The sequence below is a fragment of the Symphodus melops genome (genome assembly GCF_947650265.1).
Source record: "Symphodus melops genome assembly, chromosome: 20".
In the NCBI taxonomy this organism is placed as follows: domain Eukaryota; kingdom Metazoa; phylum Chordata; class Actinopteri; order Labriformes; family Labridae; genus Symphodus; species Symphodus melops.
Window position 1 is genome coordinate 2789368 of NC_136710.1, and position 10786 is coordinate 2800153.

Here is a 10786-nt window from a genome sequence, read left to right on the forward strand (position 1 = left end):
CACATGACAACACCAGAAAAAGTGGAAAAAAGAAATAAAGATATGTCTTTGCTCATGGCTCGGTAGGCTGTGAAACTGAATTGTCCCTACTGGAATAAATAAAGTTGTCTGAACTGTACTCTTATCTGATTAAGCCTTGTATATACATGTATTGACTTTAATTTAATGTTATATAATTTGTGCATTGACAGCACAGTTTGACCAATCCCCCGTGTGTGAAAGCATACATGGACAGTAAATTCACATATATAGGATAAGATCAACAAAGACTATCCTGTTTACTGGACTGATGTGCACATTTTGGGGCCGATACCGGCATTGATATTGGGGAGACAAAAAAATCCAACACCGATATATCTGATATCTGTTTTGGATCTATGTTTGAACTTTAGAGATCACACACATAGAGATGAACACATCTATCCTGTTGATTCCTTAAATGCTGTTATAAAACACATGTGGAAAAGAGAGTGGAGGGCGATACTGCTCTATTTGTTCTGTATCACTGTCACCTGTTCTTGTACAATGTAACTTGGGTTGAATGGGTCTGAACTGAAAAGGACACATCTCATGTTACCTGCTTTAGCTCTGTAGACTCAGGAACGGGACATTATCAGAGACAGAACAATTAAAGAGGGTGTTGACAGAGTCAGAGACAATGAAACTCCTTCAGTCAGGTCAACTATGTCAAGAAAAACTTGGATCTTCCACATGCTAATGTGGCAGGAACAGCACACATCCCTGCCCTTCCAATGCACACAAGGAAAACTTGAGGCAGGAAGAGAAGCAGCAAAAACCCCCAAACAATACAACACTTCTTGATAGAGTCAAACACACCCTAACAGGAAGAGATGGGGTCGGGGAGAGTTTGCAAATGTGGCTTGCAGAGGTAGCAACAAAGAGTAGGAAGGTTAGACAAGTTTACATAAGACAGAATGAGGGAGATTAGCCAATAAGATGCTTAGAAGCTGGCCATCAGCTAACAAGAGCTAGCATGAGATCAGTTGTAATCAAAAACAATGTCAGGCTAGCAGAGTGTGACTCTGTGCCTGGACCTGGACTAACCCTACGCTCAATGTGTGGCAAACTCACAAAATGTTCCAGTTATGGCATAACCTCAGTGTTTCATTAATCCATCATAAGCACTAAGCAACAATAGGCAAAGTTACAGTGGGAAGGAAAAAACTTCCTTTATTAAAAGGCAGAAACCTGGAGCAGATCCGGACTCAGGCATCTGCCAAAACTGTGTCAGGCTTGGAAGGTAGGATAGAGGGAGCTGCAGGAAGAAGAAGAAGAAGAAGAAGAAGAAGAAGAAGAAGAAGAAGAAGAAGAAGAAGAAGAAGAAGAAGAAGAAGAAGAAGAAGAAGAAGAAGAAGAAGAAGAAGAAGAAGAAGAAGAAGAAGAAGAAGAAGAAGAAGAAGAAGAAGAAGAAGAAGAAGAAGAAGAAGAAGAAGAAGAAGGAGGATTGAGACCAACAGAGCAGAGGATGGTCAAAGTAGAAGTTGGAAAAACTGCAGTATGTAAATTCAAAGGGAACGATAGATGGACAGGTGGAGGCTGTGGTTGGTGATGAACGCATACGGAACAGACGGGCTGGTTGTAATGATACAGATTAACTGATGTAATCACAGGAACTGCTCTCATCCCTCTCAATCAGATGGACCTGGGGACAGTATTGATTAGAGGTTTCACCATGAATTGGGCAGGTCTCCTCTGTGTGTGTGTGTGTGTGTGAGAGAGAGAGAGAGTGTTTTTGGCAGAATGAAGTGGACAGAGTGTGCGTATAATTTCATTCACAAATTGAATCCTTCCTCATATTTCACATTACCATCGGGTCATTTCTGTCTCACTCGCAGTGACAGAAACAAAGGTCACATGCATCCATTCAAAGACTCACAGCTTCATAACAAATGCAGCTGGATGTTGACGTGGTAACGCGTCTCTTCTCTCCTGAATAAACGTGGAGTCATCCTCGAGGACTGTAATCACCATGCTTTCATTCGGCGTCTCACGTCTGTTCAATATTACGGTGCTAATCACTAAAAACCTTCATGCCCGCAAAGTTTCAGAATCTGCAAGTAAAGGTATGAGCAACATGTCGGTAATGCATCCTGTCTGCGTTAGCTTAAACTAGTAAATACAAGTACCATTAGTAATCGTCCCTTCGAACTGAATGTCTCCCAACAGGAGTTTTATTCAGTCCATCCATTTCCTTCCACTTCTCTGAGATCGGGTTGCGTTGGCAGCAGGCGCAGTAAGTCAACACTGACTTCCAAGGTGTTTCCAAGGATAGACAGGATCTATAAGGATCTGGGTCTACCCTGCGTTATCGTCCCAGTTAGGCGTACCTGGAAAACCTCCAAAGGGAGGCGTCCAGGAGGCATCCTAATTAGATACCTGAACCACCTAAACTTGCTTCCGGTAGGAAACTCATTTCGACCATTTGTATCCACCATCTTAGTCTTTTCGTGACTACCCCACATCTCACGGCCCTAGGTGAACAACCTTCATGGGTTGGATGGAAATCTGTCTGACCTGTAAAACCATTTGATGAACCTGCCGGGACATAAAATATGATCTGAAAGATTTGTCTGGTTCCAACGCTAATTCTACAGGGACCAAGAGACCAAGCCAGGCATCATAATTGATTGTCACTATACCACCTGAATAAAGTAATACCCTTAAACCTTTTGGCAAAACATCTACTACTACTATCGTCATCAAAGCCCAGATTTTCACATACTTTTTTTTTTTTGCTCTTGAGAGTTTTTTTTTCTTGTCAGACATCAGCCTCTGGTGCTGATGAATCACATCTCAAGCCAATTTCCATATTTCTCTGCCTCTACCTTCACTCAGCACAGAAGCGTCCTGATTGAGTCATTTTTCAAATGCAAATGCAAATGCTGTCTTTGCTGCTTTGTAAATGAGGAAATTATACGTGATTTTCTGCAATTGGAACTTGATTTGAGAAACTGCAGAACTTTTGTTGCCATTAGCACAATCGACTTGAATATGGACTGGGATGGTTCATAACGTATAAAATGGAAATTAAGGGCCTAACAGGATAAGCTATGCGGTCATGGTAACCCACTTTTGGGTACAGACCAACCAGTCGAGAAACACTGCTCGACAGAATATTAGTTGGTGTTGACGCTGGGAGTGTGAATGAGGCAGCAGCAGGTGTGTGTGTGTGTGTGTGTGTGTGTGTGTGTGTTTTCCTCTGCAAATGTTTTGTTGGAAATAAAACGCATGCAGTGAAGTGACGTTCAGATTCTCCTCTGTGTGTGTGTGTGTGTGTGTGTGTGTGTGTGTTAAAGAGACAGCTGGAATGCATCTACATCATAACACAGGTGCACATAAAAACCCTCAGATCTAAAAATAAAGAGTAGAGATTTGCTCTACATCCAGAGGAGGAGGCTGCCATCTGCTGTAAGCTGCATCAGTCCACACCTCAGCACATCAGGACTGCTTGTTTTGATATCTGTATTTCAGTTCACACACGACCTCTTGGGGGCATTTGAATAATGAAGTCTCAGAAGCCAGTAGACTTCCTTTAGTACAGCAGAACCAAGACTGACTGCCGTTGTGAAGAGGAAGATTAACTTTATTGATCCCACGAGGGGGGAATCCAATATGTACACTGCATTATTAAACATGCTACGCAAACATAAGCTGAAATACACACACACACACACACACACACACACACCGAGAAACTGGATCCACTCCAGCTATTAAGCCACTTTCCAGATTTGGTCCAAACCAGGACTTGAACTGGCAACCCTCTGGTTCCCAACCAAAGTCCTTACAGACAGAGCTGCTGCTATAAAATGTCTCTACCAAACTTTACTTTTTTTTTTTTTTTTTTTAATCTCCACAGTTCAACACTTTCAATACGGTTTGGCAGCTTGATTTCATGTGTAAATGTGACCAAGTCTTCCCTGTAGTATGTCGGATAGACAACAAACAGCTAAATACATCTAACTGTGCTTTAGCAAATTCACCAGACACAGCTAACTATTAATCACCATGAACATTATTCATTAAATTAGCAACAAATTGACCTTGGCAACTAGACGCCATGGATCTCAAGCATCTTGAACGAGTGCATCGGAGACAGAAGACATTCCAGTAGCCTCCTTGAATCCAAATATCGAGATTGATGGTGAAATATATCCGGCAGGTGGTAAGTCTCCTTTGACATTTTGGAAGGGTTTACACACTGCTATAAGACGATGTGCAATGACATTTAAAAACGACGACTCCCAAAGGAGCGATGCGAACGGAGACAGGATCGGTCAGATTCGGTGACAGCAGAGTTTGATAGAGAAGAAATATGAACAGATTAGAGCTGGAAGAAATATGACATTTTAAAGGCATGTAAGGGAGCTTTGGTCGAGTTTGCTTTCGTGCTATTACTTATATTCATCATGAATAAACAGTAAATGGCTATTTAAAGAGCCTGTGAGGAGTTTTAAATCTTGTTGTGAAACTGTCATATTAAACCCTTTTGGGGTTCGGGGTGTACGTTCACAATTGCTAATGTTTAAAAAAGTGTTTGTATTCAAGAGTGTGTTTGCCAAGTGTGATCTGATTGGTCAGTCGATCTTCTCTCTTATAATTGGTGAGTCATTTGACTTTGTTTTCGGATATGTCCCGCCCCTTGGTTCATTGATGTCTTTGTGTTGTGATGTCACAACACACATTTTCAACGGGGGCGGGGCTAAGGACCAAACGTTTCATGCTGCTTTCGCTACAGCTATCAGGAGGAGGTAGACGAAGCCCCGTTTCCGCGAACTTTGCATTTTTGCACATACATGTGCCTTAACATGCAAAAGACACCTAGAAAACACACTACCAAAAAAATGAGAACATGGGAGCTTTAAGTTAAAGGGAGAGCGCCGTCATGAAACCAAAACAAACCCTCCAACCCCTCTGCACTCGCGTTCTTTGTTGTTGAGCGTCAACACAGTAAGTTCAGTTTCCATAAGTCAAAGGTTTGGATCATCTTTTAACAAATTAACACAGATGATGAAGGACGTATTTATTTACTCAAAAATATGCTACTCAAGAAGACATCAATTCTACATTTTGCTTTGTCAGCAACATTTAAAACAGCGAAATGAGTCATGGTAACATCCTATGTGATTAAATGGACGTCCAACACGTGCTACAGCTAATCCATTCAGGCTCCCTGAGTGCTTGTGTGTCTGCCTGTCTCATGTTCCACCTGGCCTAGAACAAAAAAAGCAAACATGCGGAGAAGCTAACGGGAGATATTTTGGGATCGATTAGCTTTGGCCTTTTGTGGCGAAAAGCAATCAGATTAGCTGCTAACAAGCTATTTCACGCTAATTAGAAGAACAAACGGAGAACCTTTCGCCTCCACCTCAGCTGCGCTCGTCTCCGAGGAAGACGTTGGCGTAAATAGAGCAATGATGACAGAAGGTGTGGGAGAGTCTGTGGCATGACGTTGCTCAAGGGTAGAGTCAATTAGCTTGGTACATGCGTGTTGTGTAGAAGGATTGTGTGTGACCAAAGGGCTTTGTAAGTTTGGGAGTTTGTTTTTTCAGTTTAGCTTCTCCGGAAGGGGTGACTCATGTGGTGACAAGAAAGCCCCAGAGACCTTCACGAGATTGAATTTGTCTCAAAATGTTCACCTGTCAACAACATGACGTTAAAAAAAAAATCCTAGACCTGTCAAGTTACCTTTTTTTTTTTTTTTTTTTTATACCAGTATCTGAAATTACTAACGTCACATTTTCCCAGGAGCTCCTGGACTCTCAGGTCTTGCAGGTTCCTCAGGAGTGTTGGCGAGGATGGCCCGCTGCTATAGACCCCTCGAGCAAAGTGATCTGACCCAACTTAAAATGGCTCTTTTGATTTTCAAATGCTAACATTAGCCCCGCAGGAACGCAGCATCTTTGACGCTTGTTCCTATCCCAGCTTTGGTTCAGTGTGTTCGGTCATTCATTCATTCACTCTCCCTCCTCCGCTGTCATCTCCTCAGCTTGTCAACGCTGTCGAGTTTATTTGCGTCTCCTGCATTCTTTTCTGATTTGACGAGGGTTGACAATGCGTGCTCCGCCGCTCTGTGGGAGAGCGATGAGGAAGTGGAGGCAACTCGATGATGTCAGGCGGTCCTTAGAAAAAACTTCTTCCAACCGGCTCCTGGTGTGGGATTCTGTGTGCAGAGCATCCGGGGTAAAAAAAAAAAAAAAAAAAAGCATGAATGCAAACGTATTTCTGTCTCCACGGGACTCTTTGTTTATAGACTGCCTCGTCAACTTATTTTTTGTTATTCCCTCCCGATAGACTCCATGTTTTCTGTCAATCATTGGTCAATAGAGGCCGATACAGAGGCTGTGTGTCTCTGTGAATATGTAAGTGCATATTTCATTAGGTGTGTTTCTAATTGCTGTTTGTCGGTGTGTTTAGAGCGGTGGTGAAATCTGTTGGGTCCAAATCTACTTTTCAATCCATCTTTGCATCAATCAGATGTTGGGTCCCTGGTGGTCTTAATCAATTCTTTAAATGTCTCTCTCACACACACACACACACACACACACACACACACACACACACACACACACACACACCAACCCACATACACACAAGGTCCCTTGTTAAGCAATATGCAAACAAATGACACACACACACACATAAATCTGTGCAGCAGAGAAAATGCAAAATGGAGATTATATTCCCCCAGAGAAACATTACCTAAAACATACACACACACACACACACACACACACCCACACACACACACACACACACACACGCTTTGCAGGTCCACTCCTGACCTCCGTAGCCCACCTGAGAGCGTGCTGCTGTACAGCGCTGCTTGCAGCGGCGCAGCTGTGTGTGTGTGTGTGTGTGTGTGTGTGTGTGTGTGTGTGCAGCAGGAACGCTCTGGGTGGTCTCTCTGATGTGTCTCTGCGTGGGATTAGTAGTGTGCAGCCCCTGCCTGACAGCTTCAAGGATGAACTATAACTTCTGTTTGACTTGTTGAGTCAAGACCAAGCTAACCGAGACAAGACCAAAAAATCATCAACTTGTGTTCTCACAGTCTAAATGACTATATATATATATATATATATATATATATATATATATATATATATATATATATATATATATATATATATATATATATACTGTATATTTTAATGTGTCAGAAACGATGAAATGTTTGATATTATATTCGATAAATTACAAAAACATTAAAGACAATATGCAACAACTTCAATTTTGACCCAAAGTTTGTTTTTTGGTGTGTTTTTTTTGATAATCAGACGTGTAGAATATAGAAATAGTCAAAACACAAGTTCAGCAAAAAAATTAAGACAAAAGCAAAACATGAGAGCAAATCCACCGCCACGGAGCAAATATTGAACACATTGGTTTCCTTTATTCATGCCTGCATCTTAGTCCCAGCCTACCCATGGTCCTGCCAGAATGATGCTTAGTGCCAGTGACAAAATTGTGGCCTGATTGAATAATTGATTTATAGCTGTTCCATAAACAGCCAATCATGTTTGGTCCATAACCAACCCTTGCAGAACTAATTGGTTTACATTTAGAGCTGTGACTGCACAAGGGCATCTCTCTTTTCTTCGTCTCTTTTCCTCACGTTCCAAAAGTCAACGAAGGAGAAACAGAACAACAACCCACTTCCCTGATGAAATGGAAATAATTCAAACAAATGGCTCACCTTCAAAACGCCTCGTCATGGCTCGTGCAATTTGGAAACCGGCGTGTGGGAGTCACTTGTGTTGTGTTTGCGAGCACGCATGCTAAGTATGTTTGTTTCTGTGTTTTGTGAGCATGTTTGTGTACCCCAGCTGCTGCCGTTTCCATTTTAATGAATTCTCCTCAACCTTCACCTCGACTCAACAGAACTGCTGACCTGATTAGTTTGAGGAAACCTGGACGGGAATGGTAAATTAAGGAAAACTGAAGGTGGGGAATATGAATCAAATAGATCAGTGTTTGGGTTCGGACCCTGACTGTTGGCCCCGCTGAGAGACATCAGAGATTTATTGATGGCTAATGTGCGTTTGTTTTTGAACCCCCCCCCCAAAAAAGTCAAGCTATTAATCGGCGTTTGACTCCAAAATGTTAACAGATGTGATGATGTTCATGCTCGGCTGTCGCACCATTCAAAGGGAGTCAGATCAGTTGGATGATCTTTTTTCTCCAGCCTGCAGATGCAAAAGCACACTTACTGATCTATATCTAGAAGGGAAAGAGTGTGTGTTCATTTTCAAAAAGTCCAGGTATGAATTTCTTTGCTGTTTGAACGACAACACGTGATTCTCAAAGTGACTCAGAATCACCAACATTGGATTAAATCTGCCATGCTCATGTGCAATGTAGATTATTGAAATTATAACGAAACAAAGAAAAATATTTTAAAAGATACACGACAGACTTTGGGTGTTGGATGCACAAAGTTAGAGCCCAGACTATGATACTATTTAAATGTTTTCTTAAAGGTATGGTGCCATTATTTTGGCAACATTAAATGATCTTTAGCATTCAAAAAGCTAAAAGCTAAAATTGGAAAAAAATGTTCTATTACAATCGAACTGCCTGTGTGAGAATAAAAAACCAACTTGTTTTATTGAAACTGACCAAAAATGCATTCACACAGTACATTGGCTCCATCAAGACCCAAGACTGTCAGTCACGGTCAGAACAGTGTGTATTTGTTTTATAATGGCTTACAGTTATATTTGGTCCTTCCATTAGCATTATTCCATCCATGACATTATTAGTTAATTGGTCCACCCGTGGGGGTTCACCCTAAAATACATCAACAACTGCCCGACATGTCTTCATTAAACCAACTTGCAAAGATCTTGATTCCCAGCCTTTGCCTTGTTTGTTGTTCTTCTCCATTAGACTGCAACAATCTGATTACTCACCACGCAAGCAGCAGCACAAATGAATTAAATTCCAGTCAGTACGAGCAAACGACGGAGAGAAGTGAGTGGGTCAGCGACCCCTGCTAACCTGACAATATTGCTTTGACCCTTGAGTCATCATGACAAAGTCCAGTACAGGACAAATTATATGAGAAACAGGAGCTCCGGAGAGAGAGAGAGTGGAAAAGCTCTTTTTTTTTTACGACCTTCTAAGTGCAGGTGGATGAGAATGGTTATGACTCATAGGGGAGAGGAGAGTGTGAGTTTGTTCTAAAACAGACCAGTTTAAGCCTGCAGTAGAAACAGAGAAAGACACTGATGTTTGACTGCAGGCTGAAGGTTATTCAACTGGCTTTAAGAAGAAGAAGAAGAAGAAGGATGAGTTTTTACTTCTGGTAAAATGAGGGAAGTAATCAGCAGCTATGTGAACATGGATTATCAAAGACAACTTTAAAGGCGATCACTTCACACCATCCTTGCCTGGAGATGACAGACTCAGATACAAACTCTGGAAGAGCTGTTTTTCCAAAGGCAAAGTCTTCATGTTAATTGCACTCGCTGCTAGCTTGAATCTTATTTTCTGTAATCTCGAGTGTATTACAGATTATAAGAAACAGGGTTCTTTCAGGGAAATATGTTGTGGTGGGAAACACCCGTGGCTTGTTAAGGATTGTCTTCTCTACATGTGACCAAAGATCAGACAAGCAGTAAGACCCACCTTTATTATGGCTATGTGCTTTGTGTTCCCTTGAGGTTTTTGAACTGATGAAACATGGTTTATCTGGGGAGTGTTAATAAAGCACATCATGGGAAATCCACCTAACACAAAGATACGATTGTATCATCCTTACTTTGAACTGATATTTGGCCAGTTTGCCTCTAAAGTGTATTTACATCTGAATAGTTTTTACTAGAAAAGAACCACAACAAGTTGCCTTTATAAGTCCCCTAAACGTGTTGAGTTGGTCATACTTTATCTTCGTCAAGAAAATGGACATTTGGTTTAGAATAAAAGTACAGGTTTGACATAAAATCAGGATTTTGTGCCTTATGTGATCTGTATATACAGTAGCAATGATTGATTCAAAAGTACAGTGTTTTAGGTACAGAAGGATTGTGGGATTGGTTGTAAACTGAGTATAATTATCAGCTAACATTGTAGAGTAGCTTAGTCCACAGTTTATAAGAAAACAGTCAGTGTGGGGAGCAATCCATTAGAGAGAAGATAATTTAGCTTTCATCAAACACGATGAACGGACATCTCTATGCAAGTGCAGCAAATCCCTCACAAGACAAATGCATTCTTGTTAGCAAAGATGCTAATAGGACTTTAAACATGGCAATGTATGCTAAGCTACTGGCTTGGTTTGTTGCCCTTTGCTCCCAGAGGCTAAACTTCATATATTAGCCAATGGGCTCAAACGATTCTCGCTTTTTTAAATAGCATCGTACGTTTGTAACGCCGTCATCAACCAAAGTGCCAAATTAGATTAGAACTTTTCAGAGCACATTCAGGGGAAAGGTTTTGAACTTGACTTGGAAATGTACGGGTGATGCCAGTCATCATTATCATTGAGAGGACTCTCATAATTTGCCAAGTGGTTCTGCCAAGCAAAATCAATTCCCAATCAGTCAGTCTTTCCCAGATAATGCTTTGCAGTAAATCGACTTTGATGAGATAGAATCTGATTTATTTTTTGGGGAAGGTTAAATGGCAGCAAAATTAGACTGTAGATACACTGCATGAGAGTATTTTCTCTTCTTACATTGCTGCTGTAAAATACCATACAATTCATTTGACACTACAGTTCCAGTCTGAATATGAGAAGACTGAAAATTCAGATAGCTCCTGT